Below are 12,569 nucleotides of genomic sequence, written 5' to 3'. Positions count from 1 at the left end.
CTTTTCTCCCTCTTCCCTCTCCCACTTCCACAGCTTTCAATCATTTGTTTGTTTGAGACCCAGGGAATTTGACTAGAAGTGCAGATGGCCCAGTGAGGAAAGGTTTGCAGCCTACATGTGAAGCCCTGTGCCCAGAAGCCCATCAGCCACTAGCCTGGTGACAAAGAACAAGAAATCTGACAGCTCACAGTTGTAAGTCCAGTTCCGGGAATCTGACGCCCTCTTCTGACCTCTGCAGAAACTGCACACATGTAATATAACATATGCAGGCAAACACCCACGCAAAAGAAAGAAGGAAAGGAAAAGAAAGGAGTGGAAAAGAAAGGAAATGAAGGATTCAATTTTGACTTAAAGTAGAAGGAGAGGGCCCAGAGATCCCCAGTATATACATAGGTACACACACACACACACACACACACACACACACACACACACACACACAATTTTAAGAGTCACAATTATTTTTAGCTATCTTTTGTCCCCTTAGTAGACTATCATGCAACCCCTCTACCTGACCTAGTAGTCTTTTCATAAAAACAAAAACAAACAAACAAAAACCCCAACAACCACAACTCCCTCCTAACCCTTGGAATATAGTAACTTAACAGACCACGGGAATGGCCACGCACCAACTGTCCTGTCGAGACTGATTTCACCACCAGGAGCTGATGAATGTGCATCTCTGTAACGTGGCTTTCTTGGCAGACTTGCCTAGGGAATTCAGCAGGGCTCGCCTAGCTCTAGACTCTACCATGAGATCAAAGTCATCATTAGTTGAGCGAACCCAGATCATTATGGCTCTGGCAGGCCTACTCTGATGAGGGAAGTCCATGCAGATAAGAACGGCAGACAGTTGACATGAGAGTGTGATTTGTCTGTTAAGCTTCTATGGCCGACACTGGATTCATACTATTAGATAATAACATGGGTGACCTGGAAGAAAACCTCCTCACTAGGAGGTTTCATTTTAATTTTTGAAATTATCCTTCCATAAAACAAAAATTTTATTTACCCTCTTATTAACTAGCTACGACAGCATATTACAATATAAAGATCTATGCATAAAATTTGCTGCACGTAATTATTTTTAAAAAGGAAAGAGGTGGGCTGACAAGAGGGCTCAGAGGGTGAGAGGGCTTGCTGCCAAGTCTAATGGCCTGAGATTGATGCCTGGGAGCTGCTGGGAACTTTTGCAGCCCTCCACATGTGCACAGTGGCACATGTAATAAAGACATGAATGCAATTAAAAATAAATACAAATGAAAGGAGATAAATGGAAGAAAGTGAAAGGTTCCCTTGGCCGTGTTCATTAAATTTCACTGTGTAATTTGAGATAATTCCTCTGACTCTGGCCAGCCCTCGGCATCAGAATTGTGTTGACCCATTGGGTGTGACCAAACAAAACTCAAGTCCTTCTCTCAGGTGTCCCTCACTCAGACTTGGCCACTCCTCTGTTAACCTTTGTTAATGGCCACTGTTCAAAATTTCCAATTGAAATTCAGTTTCTTAACAATCTGGCCCCATTTATTTTCTTTCGCATGCCATGGCTGTGTATGTAACCACATGTATTTACGTTCATTTATTTTCTTCCAAATGTCATGGCTATGTGTGTAACCACATGTATTTACTTTCATTTAAATGGAGATCAGGAACACAAGGGAGGGAAAAGTGACCTATTTGGGACGTGGAATTTAAACTGACTTAAAACAAGTAAAAACTTTAAATCATTTTGCTACTATCTTCTTTCTCTCATTCCTTCTTTCTTTCTTGTTTTCTTCCTTTCTCTGTGCTGGGATTGAATGCAGAGCCTTGCAAGTCAGGTGGGCTCTTTGTCACTAAGTTACACAGCCAGACTCTAGAGCAGGTAAATCTTTAATAAGTAGATATTAGAGACAGGCACTCCAGCCACAATCAACACAAGGAACATCGTGTGTCAGTCACTCGTCCACTGGTGAGAAAAGGCCAAGGAAGCCAACTCAAAGGGTTGCTTTAGTTCACACTTTATTTAGGTTCAAGGTTTCAGCCCACGATCACTTGACTGTTGCTTATGGATCTGTGGTGATACAGAACTCCCTGATTGGAGTATGCTATGGAGCAAAATGGCTCACCAAAGGTAGACAGGAGGTAGAGAGAGATACAAGACGATGCAGCCCCCAAGAGCCCATCCATCCAGTGCAATCCTTCCTTCGGAGCATGGCAAAGGCCCATCAAGAGAGGAGCCCATTACTAGAGTCATCCACTATCGAGGTCAGAGACCCCTGATCCGATCTCCATAGTCTGACCCATGAATATTGATGCTTCCGGGGGCATTCCAGATCTAAACTGTAGAAGCTGTGTGTATTGCATGTCCACAGTAAGCCAAAGGCGTTTCCAAGCTCTTTATCCTTCACGCCAATACCATGAGGGAAATATTATTATTAGCTCCATTTGACCGTAGCTGGGCTGAGGCACTGACCAGCTAAGCAAGCTGAGGGGCCCTCAGTTACTGAGCAATGGGACAGATTTTGACACAGCAAGGCTGCGTGTCTAATCATTGTGTGAGACCGTAGAGAGAATCAAACAACCGTTGTGCAAGGTGTGAGGAGAAGCCACAGGCTGTGATGGCTAAACACTAGCCAAGAGTCTAGTTGAGAGGGGAGATAAATGACAGAAGCCTTAAACTCTTCCGCCAAACTACGTGTGTAGAAATTGTCCTGGGGGTAGGTAGTCAAGAATTGTAGGTTTTCCTAATATACGCCTTACTTAGATATATCTGCCTTTGAGTAGATTAAGTTTGGGGGCAATGACTAGAATCTGCAGACAAGCGAAGGTCAGAAGAGTTGTTTGCGGGTCTCTCTGCCAGGGGCTTTCCCAGGGGAGAACTTAGCTCTCTGTTTCATTTCATTCAAATGAAACCTGTCACACCTTCCTATTCAAACAGATAAGTATTTAAAAACACCACCACCACCTCCAGCATTGCATAAACAAAAGGGTGCTGGGGAGGTGAGTCTACAGTAAAGTACCTGCTGCCCAAATGTGAGGACCAGAACCCAGAATCCAGGGGAAATTTCCAGCATGTTTGCACACTCACTGTGTGTTTGCATATCCACTGGGGCGTGCTGACCACAGGCCTAGCTCCATGCTCAGTGACAGACTGCCTCAAAGGAGTAAGGTGGATACTCCTAGACACCTGACACCTTCCCATGACCTCTGAACACACACAGACACATCCACATCTGCATGTGCATAAACCACACACATACCTCTGCTCTCGTGTACACACACACACACACACACACACATACACACACACCACACACACATACACATACACACACACCACACACACCATACACACACACACACACACACACACACTTTTTAATTAAAAATAGTAATAAAACAAGAATCCTGTTTACTTTTTCAATGGGCTAGCAAATATTTCATGACAGTAGCTCTTGCTAACTTTATGAATCATCTGTGTCTCCCTCTTCCCTGGTACACAGATCCTCCTCTAATTGCTGCCGTGTGGACCGGCTGCATCTTTAGCAAGTAAAGAAAGATTACAGACTGCGTCCCCTCTGCAGAAGTCTTTGTGTTAGAGGCAGAAATGCTGCAATTAGCCCACAAAGCAGTCTTGTGAGAGGCTGAGAAAGAGCGAGGAGAGATGTGCGAACCGTGAGCCCGAAGTCACTCTAATTAAATCTCTGTGCTGATCGAAATGAAAGAGGTAACAGTTTCTCGTGCCTTTCAGTGGCTCCCGTCAAGCTTCCTCTGTATCCCTCTGAAGGGAACGTCATGGGGCAGAAAGTCTGCTCTGGGCACGCCTTCGGCTGGACTTCCCAGCAGCTCGCTCTGCTCACCCCACAGAGCTCTCCAGCACTGACTTGTGGCGTAGCCGTATAGGTAAGCCTAGATCTCTTGTGGTTAATTAGCTTAGCTCATTAAATTACTGAGCTGTTTAATAAGATGGAGTTTGGCTAACATTTTGGCCACACCCCCAAAAGTCTACTTCGTAGGTCCGCTGTCCCCGTGTCTCATCTTTCCCAAAAACGTTTTCTCATAAAGCCTTCAAGTATTCCAAATATAAACTTAATCAGAACTCTAAGCTCTCTGCTCAAGGAGGTAGGGGTCACTGTGTTGGTCGTATTAGAATGAGGAGAGAACAGATCCAATACCAGGAGTTTGAGTTTAGACTCTGGCATTTCCCTGGGAATTGCTGACCTTTGAATACAGCCGTAAAAACAGACAGAGCCTCATTTCCCAGCTCTAAATAGCACAGTTCACAGCCTGTGGGGTGGAAGGTGTCGTTGCCTGTGTTTTTCCGGGGAGAATTTCAGGGGTGCCCCTGTTCCCGACTTGGGCTAGGATGGAACCCAGCACATTTGAGTGGTCTCACTCTGTAAGCATCTCAGCTTTCATCCCAGAACTGCGGATGATATCCACAGACCTTACTGAAGATGTCTGAGCCATGCCGCCGCAGTTACTGCCAGAACCAGTCTCTGTCCACCGAGGGTTCTACAGGCAGCTCTCATCCACCCCCAGACTTCCTTCCCAGCAGAGGAACACCAAAGGCTTCACACACTGCCTCCCCTCCACCCATAACAGCTAATCTGAGAAATCTGGCTCGCCTCCGCCCGCTGACTTCGCCCTCACGTCACGTGGGAAACCACCTGTTCCTTGCTCCTCCCTTTTTTTTTTTTTTTTTTTTTTTTTTTTTTTCGGAGCTGGGGACCGAACCCAGGGCCTTGCGCTTCCTAGGTAAGCGCCTACCACTGAGCTAAATCCCCAGCCCCCTCCTCCCACTCTTAAGTCAGAGCTGCTTGGCGCTGACGTGGCTTTGTCCCTCAGATGTGCTTTTGAAGTTCAGCAGTGGGACTGACACTTGCCTACACTTAGAGGTCACACAGGCCCACATCAGCCTTGTGTATATGCAACAGCATTGATGTCCTGTCATCAGTTGACCGATACATTCTATTTTTTTCAGTCAAATCAGAATGGGGTTGGTTAAAAGACCTGTCATATTGCCCCCGTGTTCTCTGCACAGTAAGTATAAGGCCTGAGGGGAGAAGTGTGTTTAATACAAACTCTTAAGCCGGATACTTGAGGATGCAGACGTCCCACCTCCTGTCATGCCGTCTGTATTTAGAGGGTATTAGCAAAGCCCACTCAGAGTTGTCTTCACTGAATCACTCCTGTAAACTCTTCCCTGGAAGCCAAAAGGCCTGCTGACTGCCGATGACAACATCGTCTGCTCTACGACTGTGGTTCAAAGCTCCTCTGGTTTATTTCAAGTGGTAAACTTACTTTAGAATTGAAAGTGGAACGATGTTGTCTTTACTCAAAGTGTGGTATGTTTACGTCTCGAGATAAAGGTGATTTTGGACCGTCATCTCTCTCAGGAAATCCCTGGTCTGGCGCGGTGCTTGGGCCTGTAACCATGGCAGTCAAACTGGGTCACATTCTTGCTTCGTTCTTTGCATAGCTTTAATTTCTAATTTCCACTTCAATAACAATATCTCAAAGCCCTTAAAATAGGAAACATGCACAATTGAGGTAAAATAACAGACATAAAAAAAAAAAAAAAACAAAAACCGAGAGGCTTCTGGTTTCTGAACCAGCCTTAAGGAGCTTGGAGCCATCCACGCTGAATTCAAAACAGAAAGGCAAACACAGAGGATCAACATTTCTCCCTGGAGCAGCAAAACCCCACAGGGCAACACCTGCAGATGCACACTTGCCAGAACAGAAACCAAGGACCTGACCTCAGAAACCAGCGGCAGGGAAGGAAAACCGTAGTAGGTAACTGATAAACTGCTGGTGGGGGTTGCTTGTAGATAAGCTGGAAGGGCAAACGCCCCATGGGGACCCAGTCTTAAGGTGGCCTACAGATGTCTGTGAGCTTTACTTAGCTGTTCTACCCACTTCTCACGGTGAAGACTGCTGGACAGGGGCACCATCTTGAGCCCCTGTACTTCGGGCTGCATTAAAAGCCTGTTTTCTGGTGCCAGTAGCACAATATCTCAATCAGGGTTAGGTTTTCATTTTGCCTTGTGGTTCTGGAGGTCAAAGGACCGCATCTGGTGATAGTCTTATGGCTAGCAAGTCCTAGAATTGTACAAGACATTGCAGGGCAAGAGTCAGGGTGTGTGTGTGTGTGTGTGTGTGTGTGTGTGTGTGTGTGTGTGTGTGTACGTGTGTGTGTGTGTGCACATGTCTGTCCGTCCATCCATACATACATATGTTCCCCCTTCCCCTTTGTTCTTATAGAGCCTTATAGAATGGTGAGTATTGTCAACATGACAGAATCTAGAATCTATTGAGAGATAAGCCTCTGGGCAAGCCTATTTATCTCGAATAATTTATTCGATGTGTGAAGACACCTTAATTGTGGGGGGACTACTCCCTGGGCAGAGAACCCTTGGCTGAATCAAATGGAGAAGCCCTTGGGGCAGACACTCATTCCTCTCTTGTATTCCTGACTACGACTGGTATAACCAGCTGCCTCAGACTCCTGCTGCCTTCCCTCTGTACCTTTAAACTAAGATTCAGAATAAGCCCTTTCTCCCTTAAGTTGCCTGTGTCACAGCAACAGGAAAAGCGAGTAAGATGGTCAGGATTTACCAACATCTGGGGCTCCCTTAGGATACCTTCATCAACATCTTCCAAAGGCCCCAATTCTAAACGCCCACCCTCTTACTATCTCACAAGGGGGATTTAAGGTCAACAAATGACATTGCGTGTGTGTGTGGGGGGGGAGTCGAACTAAATCTATGCCTATTTTCCTAACAAGAGAACCCCTTAAGAGAACACTTTCTACTAGAGCCGAAACAAACTATAGACATACAATGTCTTAGCTGGCTTTCCACAACTGTGATAAAGACACTGCCCCAAGCCAACCTGAGGAGGAAAGGATTTATTTGGTTTATGCGTCCTGATCTCCGTCTACTACTGAGAGAGGCAAGGGCAGGAAGCATGGGAGAGCACTGCTTACCGGCTTGCTCCCTATGGCTTGCTCAGCCTGCTGTCCTGTGCAACCCAGAACCACCTGCCCGGGGTGACATAGCTCACAGTGGGTTTGGCTATCACACAGTGATCATTAATCAGAAAACCCCTCCCACAGACTTTCCCACAGGCCAAATTAATGAAGGCAGTTCCTAGTAGAGGTTCCCTCTTCCCAAAGGACTCTTTAGTCATGCGGACTAAAACTAACTAGCACACAGCAGAAGGACACTGCGGCCTAAGATGCTTCAGGAGCAAATGACCTTCAACAGGTAACTTGACCCATGACCGAACATGCCGCCCTGTTTTGGCTGCCACCAAAGGTGGTGACCCCTTAGGCCAAGAAACTCAGCCCCTTTAAAGCCAAATTGCAGTCTGTTTAGGTATTAGTCAGACTCTTCCCCTAAAAGTTTGTTCGGCCGTAATGAAAATCAAATCAGAATATTTGCAGGGGGAAAAATGAACGCAATTGGAGATCGGTAAGCTGAGGGAAATAAGCAGCCAGATTTAGAATGAGAAGGGGGATAGAATTCATGTCCCATGAAAGCAGAAGAGGGATTATTTGTGGGGAGGAAGTGGGCAGGAAGAACACACACAGAGAAAGGTGAAGACAGTGGTGAGAGCTCTGAAGAAGGGCAGAGTATAGTGACATACGTATCTAAATTCTATAATGGAGCACGGCTTTGTGTACTAACTAAAAACACCAAAAAAACATTCAAAAATAAAAGAAAATGTGTTGTCGCTGCTGTTTGTCTTCGTACAGAGGCTGATGGTAATACCAGAGTCTGTGAGGGAATGAGCAACAGGTAAAGATGTTCTCAGACAACGGCTGGAAACAGTTAGATAGAAATGAGGGCAGACTGTCGAGGGAAAGTGAGGAGAAGTCGTCATAGGATCTGTAACTTTCCTCACTCTGAGCTGGCCTATCAGAGCCCAATCTCCATAAAAATCACAGCACTGATGTATTTCTCCCTTACAGACAAAGGCGTGGGAGTGGCACTGTAAGAGCCGCGGGAAGGAGCTGAGGGTGCTCTACAGTTGATTGCACAACTCCTGGTGTGATATTTAATTAGATAGGGGTTGCATTATTTGTAAGTACACATTGTGAACTCCACAGTAATAACTAAGACTGTGAAAGAAGGATTCTCATTGGTAGTCAAAGCGATGAACAACAGATTCTTGGCTTTTTCCTGTTGCTGTGATGAAATGCCCTGACGAAAATGACTTAAGGGAGAAAGGGTTCCTTGTGGCTTACAGTCCAGAGGGGTGCAGTCCATCAGCCAGCGACTGAGTGAGCCTATGCGGCGCTCTGGTTCCCTTCCTATCGATGTGGTAAAATAATAACCAAAAGCATCTTAGGTGAGGAGAGCGCTTATGTGGCTTACACCTCAAAGCCACAGCTTATTATTGAAGGAAGTCAAGGCAGGAACGGCAGAGACCATGGAGGAACAAGGGTATTAACTTATGTACGCTCTGCTTTCTTATATAGCCCAGACCCAGCTTCCTAGGATTGGAGCTCTCCATGGTGGGCTGGGCACTCATACATCAATTAGCAGCCAGGACAATGCTCTGCAGACATGGCTAAAGGCCAACTGAAGAAGGAAAGTATTTAATTACAGTTTCCTCTTTTCAGGTGACTCTAGGTTGTGTCAAGTTGACAATGAATACTAACCACGACAGGGGATATTTCACATTCGTACCACACAGATGCAATCATAGCAAATGCTTGGTTAAGATGAAATTGAGTCTGTAAAGTATAAACCGTCAGAACAGAAAGCATCAGGCCCGAAAGAGTTCACTGATCAGCTTTATCAAACATTTAAAGACACCTACAGGACACTGTCTTACTTCGTTTTTCTGTGGATAAAATACCCTGACAGGAACAGCTCAGGGAAGAAAGGGCCATTTTGGCTTTACTCTGCATTCAGCTTATTTCTGCTCCTTGCAGAGTTTAGGATCCGAGCCTAAGGAATGACGCCACTTACTGTCGGCAGTCTTTCTTTCCGATCTTAGCAAGGCATCCCCTCACCACCTCAGGCACCCCATCTCCCAAGCAATTCCAGATTTTATGAAATTAATAGCTGAGATTAACTATTATACTGTCTTGAGCTTTACACTTTTTGATATACAGAATTAAGGAATGCATGCGTATTGACTCATGCCTACAATCCCAAAACTTGGGAAGCTTAGGCAAAAAGAATCCCACAAGTCTGAGGTCATCATGGGCTATACAATGAGTTCTCAGACAGCCTAGGCTACAGAAAGAGAGCGATCTCTTCTTATAAAATAAATAATATACAACTAACAAATAAAAGAATTATAGAAGGGACAATCTGTGTATTGTGTGTATAGGTATGAGATTGTGTGTGTATGTGTGCATGTGCATATGTATGTATGCATGTGTATGTATGTATGTACTATAGTCCATAATTCAATATACTAGCATAAAAAACAATAAAGTGCAAATCTGGAGAAATGTACACTAGCCACCAACATTTGGAGACCAAAGGAGTCCATTCTTTTTGTCTTGCAGTAAACGGTCTTTCCATTGATCACCATTCTTTTCAAATTGCCATTTACACAAAGAACTCCTTTCGGAAAAAACTCTGTTCCAAACAGGAGCCATGTTACACAGCACCCCTCTTCACTATATTTCTGCTCTGTTTGGTTTCTTGAAACTTACTTTAATGAACAATCAGCCTGGAAAATACATACTGCATTGAGGTACCGTCTGTGGGAGAATCAGGACACGACGGAGAGGCCGCTGGGCCAATTTGCTGGAGAAAAAGAAGTCTCATGAAAACTGCTCTAGAATGGGGAGAGCCAGTACTAGAAAAACTAGTGTTTTACTAAAATAGGCAAAAGTAACATGGGAAGTCCAGACTGAGCACGCTCAGACTTCCAACTTCAAACAGAAGGCAGGAATTCTGGTGCCGATCTGAGAGACAGAAAATGCACAGGAAACTTACAGAGTACGAGCTGGACGCTCACGCCTCCCAGCATGAGAGCCACAGAAATTACCTCAGAAGAAATGGCACCCTACCAATGAGCAAGGGGGTAGCTAATAAATATGTATTCACTAGATGTTCGCTTGCCCGGAGCAAGACGGTCTCCTCTTCCTCTGAACGTGTGTTCTGCTGGGAAAGTCAGCAAACAAGTAAAAATCTACTAGTCACGGAATTTCAGATGGCAGTTTGCCGTGAAAACATACCAGGAAACAAGAAGTGAGTGTAACAGAGACGAGGAGAGCTGAGTATGGCTTCAGACCCTGCGGTCGGAGGGAAATTTCTCTGGGGTTTTATTGAACAGAGATCTGAGCCATGATAAGAAAACAGACATGTGAACATTAGGGATGTGGTTTTCCAGGCCTCGGGTCACTGCAGATAGAGAGGCTTCATAGTAAGATAGACAGATGGATAGATAGTGGGTGGATACATGGATGTGTGCGTGTGTGTGTGTGTGTGCGTGTGTGTGTGTGTGTGTGTCTGTGTGTGTGTGTGTGTGTGTGTGTGTGTGTGTGGTAAAATACTTCAGCTAACAGCTACAAAATACACATTTTTTGCCACACGTATATGGGCTGCTCTCCAGGACAGACCATATGTCAGGCTACAAAACCAGCCTTAATGTATTTTAAAAGGCTGAATATAGGAAAACATGTTCTCTCATCATAATAAAGTGAAACTAAAAATCGATTGGAAATTTACAAACACGTAAAATCCAAACAGCACACCGTGAAGCAGTCTCACGAAGGAGGAAGTTCTAAGACACACTGGAAATCGGAAGTGTATCTGGCTTAGTGGACACACGGTGCAACCCTAAATACGGGATGCAGACAGAGAAGGGCGAGGAAGGAAGTGAGCTGTCACTGTGAGTGTGCAGCACAGTTTTAAAAGTAATGAAAAGCTCAACGCTGTAGTCTGGGTGCCTTAAGGAACCTTACAAAGTGAGGAACTAAGATAACAGGAAGTAACGACAATTAAGGTTGAAAAAATTAAGAGTAAAAAAGAGCAAAAATTCATAAAGTCTAAAGCTAACTCTCTGAAAAGCTAACAAATGTTTAGCTACACTAAGAAAGAGAGACAGTTGATGGAGGGAGTAGGGCACGAAGGAGAGCGGGAGGGGGAGGGAGGGAGGGAGCCTGCAGATACCAGAAATGAAAGTGGGGGACATTGCTATCACATTCGCTAAAACAAAATGAATGAGAAAATATAATCAATTGCATACCAGCGACCTGTATAAACCTAGCTGGAATAAACACTTCCTTAGAACTGCGCAATCTACTAGAATTGAATCGGGGCTAGAAAATTTGAATGACCTTTAACGAGTCAAGTGCTTAAAACAGTAATCAAAACTTCTTAGGGGGGAAAAGCCCTAATCAGAGGGCGTCCCTGGCAAACTCTACCACCCCATTAAAGCCTTAACCAGCACATGATAACGAGAAGCGTACACAGAATGGGCACGCACAGGAAGGAAGAAGGAACGCGGTCCTCACTTGCAGCTTCTACGCATAAGAGACCCCACAGACCGTACAACGCTTAGAGCTGACAACCACGTTCAGCAGAGCGGCAGGAAACAAAATCAATATGAAAACATCGGTAGCCTGGCTTCAAGCTGGACTCCAGAGCCACAGCACCAGCCACACGGCAGACGTGAAGATCAACGGGGTGGGATAGAGGCTCCAGAGGCCTCCTTTGAGGGACTTTGATTCCATCTCACGGTGCCAAGCCCCAGATTTTTCCCAGGATCCCTCATTCCCACAGCTCTCACGCTGCCCAAACTGGCAGCACGTGGGAAACTCTTAGCACTGACTCTGTCAGCGTGAGATGATGCCTTGGCCTGCTGCGGACCACAGCTGCTGTGTGTGGACCCTGAGAAAACACTTCCACGATCTTACCTCAGAGATGCAGTTCTCTTAATCATGCCTGATCCTTTGACCCCAGCTGACCAGATTTACGGAGTCACATGGACAGGCCCAGGAGAATCTTTGGGGGCTCTCAAACTGCCCCTCTGAAACCCCACAGTCCAGGACTCTGCCATCTCTATTGCTCTCAGCATTACCTTCCACGTTCTCGGAACAGCTCATTAAGCTCTGAGAACTCAACAGCTTCTCTAGTCCAAAGACTCTTCCCCCCCAGGCCTCCCCAGATGTCTATCACATTGTGTCCCATGGCCCCCAGCACCAATTCCTGTCCTGGTTAGGCTCTACCAGAACCATAGCAATATAAACAGTAGAGGACTGGCAGTCCAATAGACATATAGGTATGTGGTAAAGAATAGAGGCTCATATGTAAGCCCAGCCTGCTACAGACACTTGATTTTTGACAAAGGTGCTAAAACTATACATTGGAGAGACATGCAAACACATGCAGAAGAATGAACCCGGGTCCCTAGCTCTTGCTCCGTACCAAATACACTCGAAATGCACCAAAGACAGTCGTTCCAAACCTGCAAATACGCAAAACGTGGTCCTAGGCAAGGGCTTTCTGGATAGAACTCGAGTCACTCAGCAAACAAGGCTTCTGTCCAATAGAGGAAAACAGTTAACTGAGCAAAGAGACAGCTAAAGAATGGGAGAAAATTCCAACGGC

At 45.5% G+C, this 12,569-nt stretch overlaps 1 pseudogene; it reads right to left on the bottom strand.

The window, feature by feature from the left end:
• LOC116883922 overlaps positions 1-12,149 on the bottom strand; it is a 76,656-nt pseudogene extending 64,507 nt beyond the window's left edge.
• Between the last annotated feature and the right edge of the window lie 420 nt (positions 12,150-12,569).

The sequence above is a fragment of the Rattus rattus genome, chromosome 14 (genome assembly GCF_011064425.1).
Source record: "Rattus rattus isolate New Zealand chromosome 14, Rrattus_CSIRO_v1, whole genome shotgun sequence".
NCBI classification, from domain to species: domain Eukaryota; kingdom Metazoa; phylum Chordata; class Mammalia; order Rodentia; family Muridae; genus Rattus; species Rattus rattus.
This window is presented reverse-complemented; position numbering and strand designations above follow the sequence as displayed.